This window comes from Panulirus ornatus, chromosome 9 (assembly GCF_036320965.1).
Source record: "Panulirus ornatus isolate Po-2019 chromosome 9, ASM3632096v1, whole genome shotgun sequence".
Taxonomy (NCBI): Eukaryota; Metazoa; Arthropoda; class Malacostraca; order Decapoda; family Palinuridae; genus Panulirus; species Panulirus ornatus.
This window is the reverse complement of record NC_092232.1, coordinates 32,251,446-32,273,905: the sequence shown is the minus strand read 5'-3', so window position 1 is coordinate 32,273,905 and position 22,460 is coordinate 32,251,446. Positions and strand designations below refer to the sequence as shown.

Genomic DNA, 22,460 nt, shown 5'->3' with positions numbered 1-22,460 from the left:
TTTCCATTTACAACACTGAACACCCCATGTATACCAATTATTCCCTCAACTGCCACATTACTCACCTTTGCATTCAAATCACCCATCACTATAACCCGGTCTCGTGCATCAAAACCACTAACACACTCATTCAGCTGCTCCCAAAACACTTGCCTCTCTTGATCTTTCTTCTCATGCCCAGGTGCATAAGCACCAATAATCACCCACCTCTCTCCATCAACTTTCAGTTTTACCCATATTAATCGAGAATTTACTTTCTTACACTCTATCACATACTCCCACAACTCCTGTTTCAGGAGTATAAATAAATAAATAAATAATATATATATGATTTGGTCACATAGAGAGAATGAGTGAGGAAAGATTGATCAAGAGGATATATGTGTCAGAGGTGGAGGGAACAAGGAGAAGTGGGAGACCAAATTAGAGGTGGAAAGATGCAGTGAAAAAGATTTTGAGTGATCGGGGCCTGAACATGCAAGAGGGTGAAAGGCATGCAAGGAATAGTGTGAATTGGAACAATGTGGTATACCAGGGTCGACGTGCTGTCAATGGATTGAACCAGGGCATGTGAAGCATCTGGGGTAAACCGTGGAAAGTTCTGTGGGGCCTGGATGTGGAAAGGGAGCTGTGGTTTCGGTGCATTATTACATGACAGCTAGAGACTGAGTGTGAACGAATGGGGCCTTTGTTGTCTTTTTCTAGCACTACCTCGCACACATGAGGGGGGGAGGGGGTTGCTATTCCATGTGTGGCGAGGTGGTGATGGGAATGAATAAAGGCAGACAGTATGAATTATGTACATGTGTATATATGTATATGTCTGTGTGTGTATATATATGTATACATTGAGATGTATAGGTATGCATATTTGCGTGTGTGGACATGTATGTATATACATGTGTATGTGGGTGGGTTAGGCCATTTCTTTCGTCTGTTTCCTTGCGCTACCTCGCAAACGCAGGAGACAGCGATAAAGCAAAATAAAAAAAATAAAAAATAAATATAATTATTATTATTTATTACACTCTGTTGCTGTCTCCCGTGTTAGCGAGGTAGCACAGGAAACAGACAAAAGAATGGCCCAACTCACCCACATACACATGTATATCCATACACGTCCACACACAGCACATATACATACCTATACATCTCAACGAATACATATATATATATACACACAGATATATACATATATACAAATGTACATAATTCATACTGTCTGCTCTTATTCATTCCCGCTGCCACCCTGCCACACATGAAATGACAACCCCTTCCACCGCAAGTGCGCAAGGTAGCACAAGGAAAAGACAACAAAGGCCACATTCATTCACACTCAGTCTCTAGCTGTCATACATATATTCTATTTTGCTTTGTCGCTGTCTCCCGCGCCTGCAAGGTAGCACAAGGAAACAGACAAAAGAAATGGCCCAACCCACCCCCACACACATGCACACACACACACATCCACACACGCAAACATACACAACCACACATCCCAACGTACACACATATATACACACACAGACACACACATATACACACATGCACACAGTTCACACTGTCTGCCCCTACTCACCCCCATCGCCACCCTGCCACACACGGAATAACATCCCCCTCCCCTCTCATGTGCGTGAGGCAGCGCCAGGAAAAGACAACAAAGGCCCCATTCGCTTACACTCAGTCTCCAGCAGTCATGTAATAATGCACGAAACCACAGCTCCCTTTCCACATCCAGGCCCCACACAACTTTCCATGGTTTACCCCAGATGCTTCACATGCCCTGATTCAATCCACTGACAGCACGTCAACCCCGGTATACCACATTGATCCAATTCACTCTATTCCTTGCCCTCCTTTCACCCTCCTGCATGTTCAGGCCCCGATCACACAAAATCTTTTTCACTCCATCTTTCCACCTCCAATTTGGTCTCACACTTCTTCTCGTTCCCTCCACCTCCGACACATATATCCTCTTGGTCAATCTTTCCTCACTCATTCTCTCCATGTGCCCAAACCATTTCAAAACACCCTCTTCTGCTATCTCAACCACGCTCTTTTTATTTCCACACATCTCTCTTACCCTTACGTTACTTACTCGATCAAACCACCTCACACCACATATTGTCCTCAAACATCTCATTTCCAGCACATCCATCCTCCTGCGCACAACTCTATCCATAGCCCACGCCTCACAACCATACAACATTGTTGGAACCACTATTCCTTCAAACATACCCATTTTTGCTTTCCGAGATAATGTTCTCTACTTCCACACATTCTTCAAGGCTCCCACGATTTTTGCCCCCTCCCCCACCCTATGATCTACTTCCGCTTCCATGGTTCCATCCGCTGCCAGATCCACTCCCAGATATCTAAAACACTTTACTTCCTCCAGTTTTTCTCCATTCAAACTTACCTCCCAATTGACTTGACCCTCAACCCTACTGTACCTAATAACCTTGCTCTTATTCACATTTACCCTTAACTTTCTTCTTTCACACACTTTACCAAACTCAGTCATCAGCTTCTGCAGTTTCTCACATGAATCAGCCACCAGCGCTGTATCATCAGCGAACAACAACTGACTCACTTCCCAAGCTCTCTCATCCCCAACAGACTTCATACTTGCCCCTCTTTCCAAAACTCTTGCATTTACCTCCCTAACAACCCCATCCATAAAAAAATTAAACAACCATGGAGACATCACACACCCCTGCCGCAAACCTACATTCACTGAGAAGCAATCACTTTCCTCTCTTCCTACACGTACACATGCCTTATATCCTCGATAAAAACTTTTCACTGCTTCTAACAACTTGCCTCCCACACCATATATTCTTAATACCTTCCACAGAGCATCTCTATCAACTCTATCATATGCCTTCTCCAGATCCATAAATGCTACATACAAATCCATTTGCTTTTCTAAGTATTTCTCACATACATTCTTCAAAGCAAACACCTGATCCACACATCCTCTACCACTTCTGAAACCACACTGCTCTTCCCCAATCTCATGCTCTGTACATGCCTTCACCCTCTAAATCAATACCCTCCCATATAATTTACCAGGAATACTCAACAAACTTATAACTCTGTAATTTGAGCACTCACTCTTATCCCCTTTGCCTTTGTACAATGGCAATATGCACGCATTCTGCCAATCCTCAGGCACCTCACCATGAGTCATACATACATTAAATAACCTTACCAACCAGTCAATAATACAGTCACCACCTTTTTTAATAAATTCCACTGAAATACCATCCAAACCTGCTACCTTGCCAGCTTTCGTCTTCCGCAAAGCTTTTACTACCTCTTCTCTGTTTACCAAATCATTTTCCCTAACCCTCTCACTTTGCACACCACCTCGACCAAAACACCCTATATCTGCCACTCTATCATCAAACACCTTCAACAAACCTTCAAAATACTCACTCCATCTCCTTCTCACATCACCACTACTTGTTATCACCTCCCCATTTGCGCCCTTCACTGAAGTTCCCATTTGCTCCCTTGTCTTACGCACTTTATTTACCTCCTTCCAGAACATCTTTTTATTCTCCCTAAAACTTAATGATACTCTCTCACCCCAACTCTCATTTGCCCTTTTCTTCACCTCTTGCACCTTTCTCTTGACCTCCTGTCTCTTTCTTTTATACATCTCCCACTCAATTGCATTTTTTCCCTGCAAAAATCGTCCAAATGCCTCTCTCTTCTCTTTCACTAATAATCTTACTTCTTCATCCCACCACTCACTACCCTTTCTAATCAACCCACCTCCCACTCATCTCATGCCACAAGCATCTTTTGAGCAATCCATCACTGATTCCCTAAATACATCCCATTCCTCCCCCACTCCCCTTACTTCCATTATTCTCACCTTTTTCCGTTCTGTACTCAGTCTCTCCTGGTACTTCCTCACACAAGTCTCCTTCCCAAGCTCACTTACTCTCACCACCCTCTTCACCCCAACATTCACTCTTCTTTTCTGAAAACCCATACAAATCTTCACCTTAGCCTCCACAAGATAATGATCAGACATCCCTCCAGTTGCACCTCTCAGCACATTAACATCCAAAAGTCTCTCTTTCGCGCGCCTGTCAATTAACACGTAATCCAATAACGCTCTCTGGCCATCTCTCCTACTTACATACGTATACTTATATATATCTCGCTTTTTAAACCAGGTATTCCCAATCACCAGTCCTTTTTCAGCACATAAATCTACAAGCTCTTCACCATTTCCATTTACAACACTGAGAACTGCTACTGACGTTTGTGTAAATAAATCATACATTTCCCTTTTCCATAGCCAGAGGTTGACCCATTATGTGACATTCACTTTTTCATTTCATTTCAAGCTAGAAGTTTCAGTTTTCTAAATTGTTTCTTACATTTTTCATATGTTTATATATGTATATGTGTGTGTGTGTGTATATGTGCGTATGTATGAGTATGTATATATATATATATATATGTATATATATATATATTATCCCTGGGGATAGGGGTGAAAGAATACTTCCCACACATTCCTCGCGTGTCGTAGAAGGCGACTAGAGGGGACGGGAGCAGGGGGCCAGAAATCCTCCCCTCCTTGTATTTCTTAACTTTCTAAAATGGGAAACAGAAGAAGGAGTCACGCGGAGAGTGCTCATCCTCCTCGAAGGCTCAGACTGGGGTGTCTAAATGTGTGTGGATGTAACCAAGATGTGAAAAAAGGAGAGATAGGTAGTATGTTTGAGGAAAGGAACCTGGATGTTTTGGCTCTGAGTGAAACGAAGCTCAAGGGTAAAGGGAAAGAGTGGTTTGGGAATGTCTTGGGAGTAAAGTCAGGGGTTAGTGAGAGGACAAGAGCAAGGGAAGGAGTAGCAGTACTCCTGAAACAGGAGTTCTGGGAGTATGTGATAGAATGTAAGAAAGTAAATTCTCGAGTAATATGGGTAAAACTGAAAGTTGATGGAGAGAGATGGGTATTTATTGGTGCATATGCACCTGGGCATGAGAAGAAAGATCATGAGAGGCAAGTGTTTTGGGAGCAGCTGAATGAGTGTGTTAGTGGTTTTTATGCACGAGACCGGGTTATGGTGATGGGTGATTTGAATGCAAAGGTGAGTAATGTGGCAGTTGAGGGAATAATTGGTATACATGGGGTGTTCAGTGTTGTAAATGGAAATGGTGAAGAGCTTGTAGATTTATGTGCTGTAAAAGGACTGGTGATTGGGAATACCTGGTTTAAAAAGCGAGATATACATAAGTATACGTATGTAAGTAGGAGAGATGGCCAGAGAGCGTTATTGGATTACGTGTTAATTGACAGGCGCGCGAAAGAGAGACTTTTGGATGTTAATGTGCTGAGAGGTGCAACTGAAGGGATGTCTGATCATTATCTTGTGGAGGCTAAGGTGAAGATTTGTATGGGTTTTCAGAAAAGAAGAGTGAATGTTGGGGTGAAGAGGGTGGTGAGAGTAAGTGAGCTTGGGAAGGAGACGTGTGAGGAAGTACCAGGAGAGACTGAGTACAGAATGGAAAAAGGTGAGAACAATGGAAGTAAGGGGAGTGGGAGAGGAATGGGATGTATTTAGGGAATCAGTGATGGATTGCGCAAAAGATGCTTGTGGCATGAGAAGAGTGGGAGGTGGGTTGATTAGAAAGGGTAGTGAGTGGTGGGATGAAGAAGTAAGATTATTAGTGAAAGAGAAGAGACAGGCATTTGGATGATTTTTGCAGGGAAAAAATGCAATTGAGTGGGAGATGTATAAAATAAAGAGACAGGAGGTCAAGAGAAAGGTGCAAGAGGTGAAAAAGAGGGCAAATGAGAGTTGGGGTGAGAGAGTATCATTAAATTTTAGGGAGAATAAAAAGATGTTCTGGAAGGAGGTAAATAAAGTGCGTAAGACAAGGGAGCAAATGGGAACTTCAGTGAAGGGCGCAAATGGGGAGATGATAACAAGTAGTGGGGATGTGAGAAGGAGATGGAGTGAGTATTTTGAAGGTTTGTTGAATGTGTTTGATGATAGAGTGGCAGATATAGGGTGTCTTGGTCGAGGTGGTGTGCAAAGTGAGAGGGTTAGGGAAAATGATTTGGTAAACAGAGAAGAGGTAGTAAAAGCTTTGCGGAAGATGAAAGCCGGCAAGGCAGCAGGTTTGGATGGTATTGCAGTGGAATTTATTAAAAAAGGGGGTGACTGTATTATTGACTGGTTGGTAAGGATATTTAATGTATGTATGACTCATGGTGAGGTGCCTGAGGATCGGCGGAATGCGTGCATAGTGCCATTGTACAAAGGCAAAGGGGATAAGAGTGAGTGCTCAAATTACAGAGGTATAAGTTTGTTGAGTATTCCTGGTAAATTATGTGGGAGGGTATTGATTGAGAGGGTGAAGGCAAGTACAGAGCATCAGATTGGGGAAGAGCAGTGTGGTTTCAGAAGTGGTAGAGGATGTGTGGATCAGGTGTTTGCTTTGAAGAATGTATGTGAGAAATACTTAGAAAAGCAAATGGATTTGTATGTAGCATTTATGGATCTGGAGAAGGCATATGATAGAGTTGATAGAGATGCTCTGTGGAAGGTATTAAGAATATATGGTGTGGGAGGCAAGTTGTTAGAAGCAGTGAAAAGTTTTTATCGAGGATGTAAGGCATGTGTATGTGTAGGAAGAGAGGAAAGTGATTGGTTCTCAGTGAATGTAGGTTTGCGGCAGGGGTGTGTGATGTCTCCATGGTTGTTTAATTTGTATATGGATGGGGTTGTTAGGGAGTTAATGCAAGAGTTTTGGAAAGAGGGGCAAGTATGAAGTCTGTTGGGGATGAGAGAGCTTGGGAAGTGAGTCAGTTGTTGTTCGCTGATGATACATCGCTGGTGGCTGATTCATGTGAGAAACTGCAGAAGCTGGTGACTGAGTTTGGTAAAGTGTGTGAAAGAAGAAAGTTAAGAGTAAATGTGAATAAGAGCAAGGTTATTAGGTACAGTAGAGTTGAGGGTCAAGTCAATTGGGAGGTAAGTTTGAATGGAGAAAAACTGGAGGAAGTAAAGTGTTTTAGATATCTGGGAGTGGATCTGGCAGCGGATGGAACCATGGAAGCGGAAGTGGATCATAGGATGGGGGAGGGGGCGAAAATTCTGGGAGCCTTGAAGAATGTGTGGAAGTCAAGAACATTATCTCGGAAAGCAAAAATGGCTATGTTTGAAGGAATAGTGGTTCCAACAATGTTGTATGGTTGCGAGGCGTGGGCTATGGATAGAGTGGTGCGCAGGAGGATGGATGTGCTGGAAATGAGATGTTTGAGGACAATGTGTGGTGTGAGGTGGTTTGATCGAGTAAGTAACGTAAGGGTAAGAGAGATGTGTGGAAATAAAAAGAGCGTGGTTGAGAGAGCAGAAGAGGGTGTTTTGAAATGGTTTGGGCACATGGAGAGAATGAGTGAGGAAGATTGACCAAGAGGATATATGTGTCGGAGGTGGAGGGAACGAGGAGAAGAGGGAGACCAAATTGGAGGTGGAAAGATGGAGTGAAAAAGATTTTGTGTGATCGGGGCCTGAACATGCAGGAGGGTGAAAGGAGGGCAAGGAATAGAGTGAATTGGAGTCGATGTGGTATACAGGGGTTGACGTGCTGTCAGTGGATTGAAGCAAGGCATGTGAAGCGTCTGGGGTAAACCATGGAAAGCTGTGTAGGTATGTATATTTGCGTGTGTGGACGTGTGTATGTACATGTGTATGGGGGGGGGGGTTGGGCCATTTCTTTCGTCTGTTTCCTTGCGCTACCTCGCAAACGCGGGAGACAGCGACAAAGTATAAAAAAAAAAAAAAAAAAAAAAAAAAAAAAAAATATATATATATATATATGTGCCTAAGACAAGGGAGCAAATGGGAACTTCAGTGAAGGGGGCTAATGGGGAGGTGATAACAAGTAGTGGTGATGTGAGAAGGAGATGGAGTGAGTATTTTGAAGGTTTGTTGAATGTGTTTGATGAGAGAGTGGCAGATATAGGGTGTTTTGGTCAAGGTGGTGTGCAAAGTAAGAGGATTAGGGAAAATGATTTGGTAAATAGAGAAGAGGTAGTAAAAGCTTTACGGAAGATGAAAGCCGGCAAGGCAGCAGGTTTGGATGGTATTGCAGTGGAATCTATGAAAAAAGAGGGTGACTGTATTGTTGACTGGTTGGTAAGGTTATTTAATGCATGTATGATTCATGGTGAGGTGCCTGAGGATTGGCGAAATGCTTGCATAGTGCCATTGTACAAAGGCAAAGGGGATAAGAGTGAGTGCTCAAATTACAGAGGTATAAGTTTGTTGAGTATTCCTGGTAAATTATATGGGAGGGTATTGATTGAGAGGGTGAAGGCATGTACAGAGCATCAGATTGGGGAAGAGCAGTGTGGTTTCAGAAGTGGTAGAGGATGTGTGGATCAGGTGTTTGCTTTGAAGAATGTATGTGAGAAATACTTAGAAAAACAAATTGATGTATATGTAGCATTTATGGATCTGGAGAAGGCATATGATAGAGTTGATAGAGATGCTCTCCGGAAGGTTTTAAGAATATATGGTGTGGGAGGCAAGTCGTTAGAAGCAGTGAAATGTTTTTATCGAGGATGTAAGGCATGTGTACGTGTAGGAAGAGAGGAAAGTGATTGCTTCTCAGTGAATGTAGGTTTGCGGCAGGGGTGTGTGATGTCTCCATGGTTGTTTAATTTGTTTATGGATGGGGTTGTTAGGGAGGTGAATGCAAGAGTTTTGGAAAGAGGGGCAAGTATGAAGTCTGTTGGGGATGAGAGAGCTTGGGAAGTGAGTCAGTTGTTGTTCGCTGATGATACAGCGATGGTGGCTGATTCATGTAAGAAACTGCAGAAGCTAGTGACTGAGTTTGGTAAAGTGTGTGAAAGAAGAAAGTCAAGAGTAAATGGGATTAAGAGCAAGGTTATTCAGTACAGTAGGGTTGAGGGTCAAGTCAATTGGGAGGTGAGTTTGAATGGAGAAAAACTGGAGGAAGTAAAGTGTTTTAGATATCTGGGAGTGGATCTGGCAGCGGACGAAACCATGGAAGCGGAAGTGAATCATAGGGTGGGGGTAGAGGTCGAAAATTCTGGGAGCCTTGAAGAATGTTTGGAAGTCGAGAACATTATCTCGGAAAGCAAAAATGGCTATGTTTGAAGGAATAGTGGTTCCAACAATGTTGTATGGTTGCGAGCCGTGGGCTATGGATAGAGTAGTGCGCAGGAGGGTGGATGTGCTGGAAATGAGATGTTTGAGGACAATATGTGGTGTGAGGTGGTTTGATCGAGTGAGTAATGTAAGGGTAAGAGAGATGTGTGGAAATAAAAAGAGTGTGGTTGAGAGAGCAGAAGAGGGTGTTTTGAAATGGTTTGGTCACATGGAGAGAATGAGTAAGGAAAGATTGACCAAGAGGATATATGTGCCAGAGGTGGAGGGAACGAGGAGAAGTGGGAGACCAAATTTTAGGTGCAAAGATGGAGTGAAAAAGATTTTGAGTGATCGGGGCCTAAACATGCAGGAGGGTGAAAGGCATGCAAGGAATAGAGTGAATTGGAACAATGTGGTATACCGGGGTTGACGTGCTGTCAATGGATTGAACCAGGGCATGTGAAACGTCTGGGGTAAACCATGGAAAGTTGTGTGGGGCCTGGATGTGGAAAGGGAGCTGTGGTTTTGGTGCATTATTACATGACAGCTAGAGACTGAGTGTGAACGAATGGGGCCTTTGGTGTCTTTTCCTAGCGCTACCTCGCACACATGATGGGGGAGGGGATTGTTATTCCATGTGTGGCGGGATGGCAATGGGAACAAATAAAGGCAGACAGTATGAATTATGTACATGTGTATATATGTATATGTCTGTGTGTGTATATATATGTGTACATTGAGATGTATAGGTATGTACATTTGCATGTGTGGACGTGTATGTATATACATGTGTATGTGGGCGGGTTAGGCCATTCTTTCGTCTGTTTCCTTGCGCTACCTCGCTAACGTGGGATACAGCGACAAAGCAAAATAAATAAATAATAAATAATATAAATCCTCCCCTCCTTGTACTTTTTTTAACTTTCTAAAATGGGAAACAGAAGAAGGAGTCACGCGGGGAGTGCTCATCCTCCTCGAAGGCTCAGATTGGGGTGCCTAAATGTGTGTGGATGTAACCAAGATGTGATAAAAGGAGAGATAGGTAATATGTTTGAGGAAAGGAACCTGGATGTTTTGGCTCTGAGTGAAACGAAGCTAAAGGGTAAAGGGGAAGAGTGGTTTGGGAAGGTCTTGGGAGTAAAGTCAGGGGTTAGTGAGAAGACAAGAGCAAGGGAAGGAGTAGCAATACTCCTGAAACAGGAGTTGTGGGAGTATGTGATAGAATGTAAGAAAGTAAATTCTCGATTAATATGGGTAAAACTGAAAGTTGATGGAGAGAGATGGGTGATTATTGGTGCATATGCACCTGGGCATGAGAAGAAAGATCATGAGAGGCAAGTGTTTTGGGAGCAGCTGAATGAGTGTGTTAGTGGTTTTGATGCACGAGACCGGGTTATAGTGATGGGTGATTTGAATGCAAAGGTGAGTAATGTGGCAGTTGAGGGAATAATTGGTATACATGGGGTGTTCAGTGTTGTAAATGGAAATGGTGAAGAGCTTGTAGATTTATGTGCTGAAAAAGGACTGATGATTGGGAATACCTGGTTTAAAAAGCGAGATATACATAAGTATACTTATGTAAGTAGGAGAGATGGCCAGAGAGCGTTATTGGATTACGTGTTAATTGACAGGCGTGCGAAAGAGAGACTTTTGGATGTTAATGTGCTGAGAGGTGCAACTGGAGGGATGTCTGATCATTATCTTGTGGAGGCTAAGGTGAAGATTTGTATGGGTTTTCAGAAAAGAAGAGTGAATGTTGGGGTGAAGAGGGTGGTGAGAGTAAGTGAGCATGGGAAGGAGGCTTGTGTGAGGAAGTACCAGGAGAGACTGAGTACAGAATGGAAAAAGGTGAGAACAATGGAAGTAAGGGGAGTGGGGGAGGAATGGGATGTATTTAGGGAATCAGTGATGGATTGCGCAAAAGATGCTTGTGGCATGAGAAGAGTGGGAGATGGATTGATTAGAAAGGGTAGTGAGTGGTGGGATGAAGAAGTAAGATTATTAGTGAAAGAGAAGAGAGAGGCATTTGGACGATTTTTGCAGGGAAAAAATGCAATTGAGTGGGAGATGTATAAAAGAAAGAGACAGGAGGTCAAGAGAAAGGTGCAAGAGGTGAAAAAAAGGGCAAATGAGAGATGGGGTGAGAGAGTATCATTAAATTTTAGGGAGAATAAAAAGATGTTCTGGAAGGAGGTAAATAAAGTGCGTAAGACAAGGGAGCAAAGGGGAACTTCAGTGAAGGGCGCAAATGGGGAGGTGATAACAAGTAGTGGTGATGTGAGAAGGAGATGGAGTGAGTATTTTGAAGGTTTGTTGAATGTGTTTGATGATAGAGTGGCAGATATAGGGAGTTTTGGTCGAGGTGGTGTGCAAAGTGGGTTAGGGAAAATGATTTGGTAAACAGAGAAGAGGTAGTAAAAGCTTTGCGGAAGATGAAAGCCGGCAAGGCAGCAGGTTTGGATGGTATTGCAGTGGAATTTATTAAAAAAGGGGGTGACTGTATTGTTGACTGGTTGGTAAGGATATTTAATGTATGTATGACTCATGGTGAGGTGCCTGAGGATTGGCGGAATGCGTGCATAGTGCCATTGTACAAAGGGAAAGAGGATAAGAGTGAGTGCTCCAATTACAGAGGTATAAGTTTGTTGAGTATTCCTGGTAAATTATATGGGAGGGTATTGATTGAGAGGGTGAAGGCATGTACAGAGCATCAGATTGGGGAAGAGCAGTGTGGTTTCAGAAGTGGTAGAGGATGTGTGGATCAGGCGTTTGCTTTGAAGAATGTATGTGAGAAATACTTAGAAAAGCAAATGGATTTGTATGTAGCATTTATGGATCTGGAGAAGGCATATGATAGAGTTGATAGAGATGCTCTGTGGAAGGTATTAAGAATATATGGTGTGGGAGGCAAGTTGTTAGAAGCAGTGAAAAGTTTTTATCGAGGATGTAAGGCATGTGTACGTGTAGGAAGAGAGGAAAGTGATTGGTTCTCAGTGAATGTAGGTTTGCGGCAGGGGTGTGTGATGTCTCCATGGTTGTTTAATTTCTTTATGGATGGGGTTGTTAGGGAGGTGAATGCAAGAGTTTTGGAAAGAGGGGTAAGTATGAAGTCTGTTGGGGATGAGAGAGCTTGGGAAGTGAGTCAGTTGTTGTTCGCTGATGATACAGCGCTGGTGGCTGATTCATGTGAGAAACTGCAGAAGCTGGTGACTGAGTTTGGTAAAGTGTGTGAAAGAAGAAAGTTAAGAGTAAATGTGAATAAGAGCAAGGTTATTAGGTACAGTAGGGTTGAGGGTCAAGTCAATTGGGAGGTGAGTTTGAATGGAGAAAAACTGGAGGAAGTAAAGTGTTTTAGATATCTGGGAGTGGATCTGGCAGCGGATGGAACCATGGAAGCGGAAGTGGATCATAGGATGGGGGAGGGGGCGAAAATTCTGGGAGCCTTGAAGAATGTGTGGAAGTCAAGAACATTATCTCGGAAAGCAAAAATGGCTATGTTTGAAGGAATAGTGGTTCCAACAATGTTGTATGGTTGCGAGGCGTGGGCTATGGATAGAGTGGTGCGCAGGAGGATGGATGTGCTGGAAATGAGATGTTTGAGGACAATGTGTGGTGTGAGGTGGTTTGATCGAGTAAGTAACGTAAGGGTAAGAGAGATGTGTGGAAATAAAAAGAGCGTGGTTGAGAGAGCAGAAGAGGGTGTTTTGAAATGGTTTGGGCACATGGAGAGAATGAGTGAGGAAAGATTGACCAAGAGGATATATGTGTCGGAGGTGGAGGGAACGAGGAGAAGAGGGAGACCAAATTGGAGGTGGAAAGATGGAGTGAAAAAGATTTTGTGTGATTGGGGCCTGAACATGCAGGAGGGTGAAAGGAGGGCAAGGAATAGAGTGAATTGGAGCGATGTGGTATACCGGGGTTGACGTGCTGTCAGTGGATTGAATCAGGGCATGTGAAGCGTCTGGGGTAAACCATGGAAAGCTGTGTAGGTATGTATATTTGCGTGTGTGGACGTATGTATATACATGTGTATGGGGGTGGGTTGGGCCATTTCTTTCGTCTGTTTCCTTGCGCTACCTCGCAAACGCGGGAGACAGCGACAAAGCAAAAAAAAAAAAAAAAAAATATATATATACATATATATATATATATATATATATATATATATATATATATATATATATATATATATATATATATATATATATATATGTGTATGTATATGTATATATATATATATATATATATATATATATATATATATATATATATATAGAGAGAGAGAGAGAGAGAGAGACAAGAGGTCAAGAGAAAGGTGCAAGAGGTGAAAAAAAGGGCAAATGAGAGTTGGGGTGAGAGACTATCAGTAAATTTTAGGGAGAATAAAAAGATGTTCTGGAAGGAGGTAAATAGGGTGCGTAAGACAAGGGAGCAAATGGGAACTTCAGTGAAGGGCGTAAATGGGGAGGTGATAACAAGTAGTGGTGATGTGAGAAGGAGATGGAATGAGTATTTTGAAGGTTTGTTGAATGTGTCTGATGACAGAGTGGCAGATATAGGGTGTTTGGGTCGAGGTGGTGTGCAAAGTGAGAGGGTTAGGGAAAATGATTTGGTAAACAGAGAAGAGGTAGTAAAAGCTTTGCGGAAGATGAAAGCTGGCAAGGCAGCAGGTTTGGATGGTATTGCAGTGGAATTTATAAAAAAAGGGGGTGACTGTATTGTTGACTGGTTGGTAAGGTTATTTAATGTATGTATGACTCATGGTGAGGGCCTGAGGATTGGCGGAATGCGTGCATAGTGCCATTGTACAAAGGCAAAGGGGATAAGAGTGAGTGCTCAAATTACAGAGGTATAAGTTTGTTGAGTATTCCTGGTAAATTATATGGGAGGGTATTGATTGAGAGGGTGAAGGCATGTACAGAGCATCAGATTGGGGAAGAGCAGTGTGGTTTCAGAAGTGGTAGAGGATGTGTGGATCAGGTGTTTGCTTTGAAGAATGTATGTGAGAAATACTTAGAAAAGCAAATGGATTTGTATGTAGCATTTATGGATCTGGAGAAGGCATATGATAGAGTTGATAGAGATGCTCTGTGGAAGGTATTAAGAATATATGGTGTGGGAGGCAAGTTGTTAGAAGCAGTGAAAAGTTTTTATCGAGGATGTAAGGCATGTGTATGTGTAGGAAGAGAGGAAAGTGATTGGTTCTCAGTGAATGTAGGTTTGCGGCAGGGGTGTGTGATGTCTCAATGGTTGTTTAATTTGTTTATGGATGGGGTTGTTAGGGAGGTAAATGCAAGAGTCTTGGAAAGAGGGGCAAGTATGAAGTCTGTTGGGGATGAGAGAGCTTGGGAAGTGAGTCAGTTGTTGTTCGCTGATGATACAGAGCTGGTGGCGGATTCATGTGAGAAACTGCAGAAGCTGGTGACGGAGTTTGGTAAAGTGTGTGGAAGAAGAAAGTTAAGAGTAAATGTGAATAAGAGCAAGGTTATTAGGTACAGTAGGGTTGAGGGTCAAGTCAATTGGGAGGTGAGTTTGAATGGAGATAAACTGGAGGAAGTGAAGTGTTTTAGATATCTGGGAGTGGATCTGTCAGCGGATGGAACCATGGAAGCGGAAGTGGATCATAGGGTGGGGGAGGGGGCGAAAATTTTGGGAGCCTTGAAAAATGTGTGGAAGTCGAGAACATTATCCCGGAAAGCAAAAATGGGTATGTTAAGCAAAAATGGTATGTTTGAAGGAATAGTGGTTCCAACAATGTTGTATGGTTGCGAGGCGTGGGCTATGGATTGAGTTGTGCGCAGGAGGATGGATGTGCTGGAAATGAGATGTTTGAGGACAATGTGTGGTGTGAGGTGGTTTGATCGAGTAAGTAACGTAAGGGTAAGAGAGATGTGTGGAAATAAAAAGAGCGTGGTTGAGAGAGCAGAAGAGGGTGTTTTGAAGTGGTTTGGGCACATGGAGAGAATGAGTGAGGAAAGATTGACCAAGAGGATATATGTGTCGGAGGTGGAGGCAACGAGGAGAAGAGGGAGACCAAATTGGAGGTGGAAAGATGGAGTGAAAAGGATTTTGTGTGATCGGGGCCTGAACATGCAGGAGGGTGAAAGGAGGGCAAGGAATAGAGTGAATTGGAGCGATGTGGTATACAGGGGTTGACGTGCTGTCAGTGGATTGAATCAAGGCATGTGAAGCGTCCGGGGTAAACCATGGAAAGCTGTGTAGGTATGTATATTTGCGTGTGTGGACGTGTGTATGTACATGTGTATGGGGGGGGGGGTTGGGCCATTTCTTTCGTCTGTTTCCTTGCGCTACCTCGCAAACGCGGGAGACAGCGACGAGGTATAAAAAAAAATATATATATATATATATATATATATATATATATATATATTTTTTTTTTTGCTTTGTCGCTGTCTCCCGCGTTTGCGAGGTAGCGCAAGGAAACAGACGAAAGAAATGGCCCAACCCACCCCCATACACATGTATATACATACGTCCACACACGCAAAATACACATACCTACACAGCTTTCCATGGTTTACCCCAGATGCTTCACATGCCCCGATTCAATCCACTGACAGCACGTCAACCCCGGTATACCACATCGCTCCAATTCACTCTATTCCTTGCCCTCCTTTCACCCTCCTGCATGTTCAGGCCCCGATCACACAAAATCTTTTTCACTCCATCTTTCCACCTCCAATTTGGTCTCCCTCTTCTCCTTGTTCCCTCCACCTCCGACACATATATCCTCTTGGTCAATCTTTCCTCACTCATTCTCTCCATGTGCCCAAACCACTTCAAAACACCCTCTTCTGCTCTCTCAACCACGCTCTTTTTATTTCCACACATCTCTCTTACCCTTACGTTACTTACTCGATCAAACCACCTCACACCACACATTGTCCTCAAACATCTCATTTCCAGCACATCCATCCTCCTGCGCACAACTCTATCAATAGCCCACGCCTCGCAACCATACAACATTGTTGGAACCACTATTCCTTCAAACATACTCATTTTTGCTTTCCGAGATAATGTTCTCGACTTCCACACATTCTTCAAGGCTCCCAGAATTTTCGCCCCCTCCCCCACCCTATGATCCACTTGCGCTTCCATGGTTCCATACGTTGCCAGATCCACTCCCAGATATCTAAAACACTTCACTTCCTCCAGTTTTTCTCCATTCAAACTTACTCCCAATTGACTTGACCCTCAACCCTACTGTACCTAATAACCTTGCTCTTATTCACATTTACTCTTAACTTTCTTCTTTCACACACTTTACCAAACTCAGTCACCAGCTTCTGCAGTTTCTCACATGAATCAGCCACCAGCGCTGTATCATCAGCGAACAACAACTGACTCACTTCCCAAGCTCTCTCATCCCCAACAGACTTCATACTTGCCCCTCTTTCCAAAACTCTTGCATTCACCTCCCTAACAACCCCATCCATAAACAAATTAAAGAACCATGGAGACATCACACATCCCTGCCGCAAATCTACATTCACTGAGAACCAATCACTTTCCTCTCTTCCTACACGTACACATGCCTTACATCCTTGATAAAAACTTTTCACTGCTTCTAACAACTTTCCTCCCACACCATATATTCTTAATACCTTCCACAGAGCATCTCTATCAACTCTATCATATGCCTTCTCCAGATCCATATATATATATATATATATATATATATATATATATATATATATATATATATATATATTCCCTGGGGATAGGGGAGAAAGAATACTTCCCACGTATTCCCTGCGTGTCGTAGAAGGCGACTAAAAGGGGAGGGAGCGGGGGACTGGAAATCCTCCCCTCTCGTCTTTTTTTAATTTTCCAAAAGAAGGAACAGAGAATTGGGCCAGGTGAGGGTATTCCCTCAAAGGCCCAGTCCTCTGTTCTTAACGCTACCTCGCTAATGCGGGAAATGGCAAATAGTTTGAAAGAAAAGATATATATATATATATATATATATATATATATATATATATATATATATATATATATATATATATATATATATATATTATCCCTGGGGACAGGGGTGAAAGAATACTTCCCACGCATTCCTCGCGTGTCGTACAAGGCAACTAGAGGGGACGGGAGCGAGGGGCCAGAAATCCTCCCCTTCTTGTATATTTTAACTTTCTAAAATGGGAAACAGAAGAAGGAGTCACGCGGGGAGAGCTCATTCTCCTCGAAGGCTCAGACTGGGGTGTCTAAATGTGTGTGGATGTAACCAAGATGTGAAAAAAGGAGAGATAGGTAGTATGTTTGAGGAAAGGAACATGGATGTTTTGGCTCTGAGTGAAACGAAGCTCAAGGGTAAAGGGGAAGAGTGGTTTGGGAATGTCTTGGGAGTAAAGTCAGGGGTTAGTGAGAGGACAAGAGCAAGGGAAGGAGTAGCAATACTCCTGAAACAGGAGTTCTGGGAGTATGTGATAGAATGTAAGAAAGTAAATTCTCGAGTAATATGGGTAAAACTGAAAGTTGATGGAGAGAGATGGGTGATTATTGGTGCATATGCACCTGGGCATGAGAAGAAAGATCATGAGAGGCAAGTGTTTTGGGAGCAGCTGAATGATTGTGTTAGTGGTTTTGATGCACGAGACCGGGTTATAGTGATGGGTGATTTGAATGCAAAGGTGAGTAATGTGGCAGTTGAGGGAATAATTGGTATACATGGGGTGTTCAGTGTTGTAAATGGAAATGGTGCAGAGCTTGTAGATTTATGTGCTGTAAAAGGACTGGTGATTGGGAATACCTGGTTTAAAAAGCGAGATATACATAAGTATACGTATGTAAGTAGGAGAGATGGCCAGAGAGCGTTATTGGATTACGTGTTAATTGACAGGCGCGCGAAAGAGAGACTTTTGGATGTTAATGTGCTGAGAGGTGCAACTGAAGGGATGTCTGATAATTATCTTGTGGAGGCTAAGGTGAAGATTTGTATGGGTTTTCAGAAAAGAAGAGTGAATGTTGGGGTGAAGAGGGTGGTGAGAGTTAGTGAGCTTGGGAAGGAGACTTGTGTGAGGAAGTACCAGGAGAGACTGAGTACAGAATGAAAAAAGGTGAGAACAATGGAAGTAAGGGGAGTGGGGGAGGAATGGGATGTATTTAGGGAATCAGTGATGGATTGCGGAAAAGATGCTTGTGGCATGAGAAGAGTGGGAGGTGGGTTGATTAGAAAGGGTAGTGAGTGGTGGGATGAAGAAGTAAGATTATTAGTGAAAGATAAGAGAGAGGCATTTGGATGATTTTTGCATGGAAAAAATGCAATTGAGTGGGAGATGTATAAAAGAAAGAGACAGGAGGTCAAGAGAAAGGTGCAAGAGGTGAAAAAGAGGGCAAATGAGAGTTGGGGTGAGAGAGTATCATTAAATTTTAGGGAGAATAAAAAGATGTTCTGGAAGGAGGTAAATAAAGTGCGTAAGACAAGGGAGCAAATGGGAACTTCAGTGAAGGGCGCAAATGGGGAGGTGATAACAAGTAGTGGTGATGTGAGAAGGAGATGGAGTGAGTATTTTGAATGTTTGTTGAATGTGTTTGATGATAGAGTGGCAGATATAGGGTGTTTTGGTCGAGGTGGTGTGCAAAGTGAGAGGGTTAGGGATAATGATTTGGTAAATAGAGAAGAGGTAGTAAAAGCTTTGCGGAAGATGAAAGCCGGCAAGGCAGCAGGTTTGGATGGTATGACAGTGGAATTTATTAAAAAATCGGGTGACTGTATCACTGACTGGTTGGTAAGGTTATTTAATGTATGTATGACTCATGGTGAGGTGCCTGAGGATTGGCGGAATGCGTGCATAGTGCCATTGTACAAAGGCAAAGGGGATAAGAGTGAGTGCTCAAATTACAGAGGTATAAGTTTGTTGAGTATTCCTGGTAAATTATATGGGAGGGTATTGATTGAGAGGGTGAAGGCATGTACAGAGCATCAGATTGGGGAAGAGCAGTGTGGTTTCAGAAGTGGTAGAGGATGTGTGGATCAGGTGTTTGCTTTGAAGAATGTATGTGAGAAATACCTAGAAAAGCAAATGGATTTGTATGTAGCATTTATGGATCTGGAGAAGGCATATGATAGAGTTGATAGAGATGCTTTGTGAAAGGTATTAAGAATATATGGTGTGGGAGGCAAGTTGTTAGAAGCAGTGAAAAGTTTTTATCGAGGATGTAAGGCATGTGTACGTGTCGGAAGAGAGGAAAGTGATTGGTTCTCAGTGAATGTAGGTTTGCGACAGGGGTGTGTGATGTCTCAATGGTTCTTTAATTTGTTTATGGATGGGGTTGTTAGGGAGGTGAATGCAAGAGTTTTGGAAAGAGGGGCAAGTATGAAGTCTGTTGGGGATGAGAGAGCTTGGGAAATGAGTCAGTTGTTGTTCGCTGATGATACAGCGCTGGTGGCTGATTCATGTGAGAAACTGCAGAAGCTGGTGACTGAGTTTGGTAAAGTGTGTGAAAGAAGAAAGTTAAGAGTAAATGTGAATAAGAGCAAGGTAATTAGGTACAGTAGGGTTGAGGGTCAAGTCAATTGGGAGGTAAGTTTGAATGGAGAAAAACTGGAGGAAGTAAAGTGTTTTAGATATCTGGGAGTGGATCTGGCAGCGGATGGAACCATGGAAGCGGAAGTGGATCATAGGGTGGGGGAGGGGGCGAAAATTCTGGGAGCCTTGAAGAATGTGTGGAAATCGAGAACATTATCTCGGAAAGCAAAAATGGGTATGTTTGAAGGAATAGTGGTTCCAACAGTGTTGTATGGTTGCGAGGTGTGGGCTATGGATAGAGTTGTGCGCAGGAGGATGGTTGTGCTGGAAATGAGATGTTTGAGGACAATGTGTGGTGTGAGGTGGTTTGACCGAGTAAGTAACGTAAGGGTAAGAGAGATGTGTGGAAATAAAAAGAGCGTGGTTGAGAGAGCAGAAGAGGGTGTTTTGAAATGGTATGGGCACATGGAGAGAATGAGTGAGGAAAGATTGACCAAGAGGATATATATGTCGGAGGTGGAGGGAACGAGGAGAAGTGGCAGACTAAATTGGAGGTGGAAAGATGGAGTGAAAAAGATTTTGTGTGATCGGGGCCTGAACATGCAGGAGGGTGAAAGGAGGGCAAGGAATAGAGTGAATTGGATCGATGTGGTATACCGGCGTTGATGTGCTGTCAGTGGATTGAATCAGGGCATGTGAAGCGTCTGGGGTAAACCATGGAATGCTGTGTAGGTATGTATATTTGCGTGTGTGGACGTGTATGTATATACATGTGTATGGGGGTGGGTTGGGCCATTTGTTTCGTCTGTTTCCTTGCGCTACCTCGCAAACGCGGGAGACAGCGACAAAGCAAAATAAATAAATAAAATACATATATATATATATATATATATATATATATATATATATATATATATATATATATATATATTTATATATATCATTAATAGGATGGCCTTGATTAAGAAAGACAGACATAATTATTGGGGAAAATGTGGAATAAACGCAATTAACTAAAAATCAAAATCCTTGAAAACCTCACCTAATTTCACCTTAGGGCCTAGACTTGAAGCTGACATGTACCAAAATATTGTCGTTGTCTTCCTTCTACCACACTGGCTACAAGTGGCTGGAGAAACTAAACAGTGATAAGTTGTCAAACAACACTCCAAGCAAATGAATAAGTTCGACACCATAATATTGGCATTATTTGAAATGACAGCGCCAGGTAAGTTTACACTGCTGTGAAAAATTAAGTAAGGTTGTCAAAGGTTCCATTCATTTCCAGAACTTCTCTTGCTTTCATCCCACATTATCAAAAATCATAACTCTTCCTACAACAAATTTGCATTACCATATGATGAGACTTCAAAATCATCCTCCCTTAGTCTAAATAATTGCTGCTAATTATGAGGAGTCCTTTACTAGGCTTTCCATCCAAATGCCACAAAATGAAGTCCCTAAAAACTGGGCAAGGCTTTGAAATTTAAGGAACTTATGGGTTGAAACAGCTCAATACCAAGTGTCCAGTATTAGGGGCCGGGTGGAAACACTTTCATGAAAATCAATCAACTGGAACAACCACCCATATCCTTTACCATGTTAAACAGTCGTCAAAATGATAAACTATTGTATAATCTACTTACCACCTGCGACACAAGATGGCAGTCATGGACTGAGGGACGACTGAGGGAGCAGCTCAGCCTGTGGTGGTGATCACACTCGAACTGTGAGGTCGTCCATGACTCAGCCCTTTCCTTGCAGTCAGTAGCCTGGCGCCAGTGCGGGGCCAAGGGTGTGGTTACCACCAGTCGTACCGCAGTGCTCGTCACCCTCCACGCGCCCTTGCTCGTCACCTTGTTGTCCTCGCCTCCTCAGCACTGGTAATGACCCTGACTGTGTCGTGTGTATATACAGCTCAGCCAGCTATCACTGGTCTGGCCCCGAGCACCAGCAGTGTTGGGGTTTATTGAACTCCCTGTCAAATTTGCAACGCCCCACGAGGGTTTGTTTACGTTCTAGAGAGTGAATCAGCTGGATGGAGACGGCGTTCCTGAGCCAACGCGGATTTCAATCCTACAAATCCGGATTAGTGTCAGATACAAGAACGGTTCTAGGACTGCAGGTGGATTAATGGTTCATGGTCATTGGGATGATCGTGAACACCTAAAAGAATTTGTATTATTTCGACCATTGGTTACAAATTAATGTAGAAGGCCTTTCACTATCAACTCTGGTGGTTGACTGGCTTTAATAAAGCCATAAGAGCCAACTCACGATATAGGGTTCGAACTGTTGCCGGCGACCCACAGACTAGACGAGGCCGGACTAGGAAGATGGCCGCCATACACGACCATAACTAGTACAATTCCAGTTGATGGCCACCGCTGCCATATCTTCTGGATGACCTACAAACGTATACCACTGACCTTATTCCTGGTGTAAATGATTTAGACCGGTGGAACACTATTTAGAGCATTTGCTATTCACCCTGCACTAATAAAGCATAATAGTGATACATAATATATGATGATTTACAGAAATATTGGCTTCCAATTACCGAAACATTCAGGAGACTAAGACATCTGATGGAAGCCTTACCAAACTTCAGAGACTGAGGGAAGGGTTAGAATGGCTTAGCTAGGGAGGCGGAGGGGGGGGGGGGGTATGTTCACCCAGGTACATTATCAACCTCATCTACATCGTACATCAACCTCACCCGTAACCTCACCTACGTCACACATCAACCTCACCTGTAGCTTCATCTACATCCATCAACCTCACGAGTACTCTCATCTCTACATCATAC

The 22,460-nt window shown here is 43.0% G+C and overlaps 1 protein-coding gene across 1 annotated transcript in view; it reads right to left on the bottom strand.

Moving 5' to 3' along the window:
- The window catches only part of TTLL12 (Tubulin tyrosine ligase-like 12), a 262,539-nt gene extending 240,834 nt beyond the window's left edge, over positions 1 to 21,705 (bottom strand). Inside the window, exon 1 of the mRNA XM_071664989.1 lies at positions 21,298 to 21,705. The gene's annotated coding sequence lies outside the window, so the exon portion shown is untranslated. The remainder of the gene's footprint in view (positions 1 to 21,297) is intronic.
- Positions 21,706 to 22,460: the final 755 nt, after the last annotated feature.